Below are 1,415 nucleotides of genomic sequence, written 5' to 3'. Positions count from 1 at the left end.
GGGAGGGTCTCCGATCCTGCCCAGCCTGGGGAACCCGGCACATCCGTGAGATCCCAGACAGGGACGTGGACGGGGCCCGGCGGGGAGGGGGAGACTCGACGCGGCCTGCGCCCGGCCCTCTCCTCATCCGGGCCCGCGGTGCAGCCCAGCCCCGGCTTTCAGTGTTTTCTTCAGTTTTGCAACAGAGGAGACAAAGAGGAAGGAAACGGGCAGACTTGGGGCGAGGCGGAGGGCTCGGGGCTGGAAGCCGTTTCCCGCCCCAGGGCTACTGGGGTTCAGCTCCTCTCCCCCAGTTCTGCGCTCAGCTCGGGTCAGCAGGGTGGATCACTGCGCGGGAACTCGTCCCTGCCGCCAGCGGCGCCTCCCTGCTCAGAGGCGCGGCTCCCCTTCTGACTGGACGGCGTGACGCGGCGAAACCGCGGCTTCTGCTTTTTGCTTTTTTTCCCAGCACTGAGGTCGGAACCGGTACGGGGCCTTCCCGCCGGGCTCCATTTTATCGTGGACCAGGTATGGCTCAGCCACTGAGCTGCCCGGGCTGGGCTCCAGCTGGGGACCCTCCTGCCTCAGCCTCCCAGAGTGCTGGGATCACGGATGTGCGCTTCTTTCAGTTCCATTTAAAGACAAAACGAAACGCAGCCAGGGTTACCAAGAACTCCAGCGGCTGGCCCCGCACTGTCCTGATCACCACTGAGAACGAACAGCCCTGTGGGCTTCTGGCTGGGGCCAGGCGCCGGGCTCTCCCTCCTGGCCGTGACTCACACGGAGCTGGAAGCGGGGTGCGGTGGCGCCCACCCGTTATCCCAGCATCGGGAGGCCGAGGCAGGAGGATCTCTGGGAATGCCAAGCCAGCCTGGGCCGCATAGTGAGTTCGAGGCCGTCTCGAAAACAAAAATAACTACATCGGGCTGGGGTCCACACAAACCCGGGTTTGGGGTGCAGCCCGGGGCAGAGGCCTCGGGGAGCCCCGTCCCAGCCCTGCCCCCCAGTTCCCGGCCAGTTCTGCCCTCCACGGGCCACCATCCCGCACACAGCACTGCCCGGCTCCAGAACTCCCCACCCAGCCCTGGGTCCCTTACCTGGCCCCGTGGACCCGCTGGGGCGGCTGCGTCACAGAAGTGGGGAATTCTACGCTCTTTGGGCCTCGTACCCACAGCAGCTGAGCTTTTAACGTCGTCTGGGGCCCAGGGATCAGGGGCAGGGATCTCGCGGGGATCCTCCTGCCTCGGCCTCCCGAGTGCTGGGGTGACAGGTGCGCCACCACACCCAGCTTCCAGCTCCATTTACAAAGAGGGGGGAAAAATAAACGCGGAGAACACAAGGCCGTCTGGCCGCTCTGGTCTGCGCGCAAAGAGCGGGTTCTGGGAGCTGCCGGGGCCCCAGTCACAACATGGCGCGGCCCTCCCGGCAGCAGCCGC

Source organism: Fukomys damarensis, unplaced genomic scaffold (genome assembly GCF_012274545.1).
Source record: "Fukomys damarensis isolate Sample0158 unplaced genomic scaffold, DMR_v1.0_HiC HiC_scaffold_39, whole genome shotgun sequence".
NCBI classification, from domain to species: domain Eukaryota; kingdom Metazoa; phylum Chordata; class Mammalia; order Rodentia; family Bathyergidae; genus Fukomys; species Fukomys damarensis.
Note: the sequence above shows the minus strand (reverse complement) of the source record.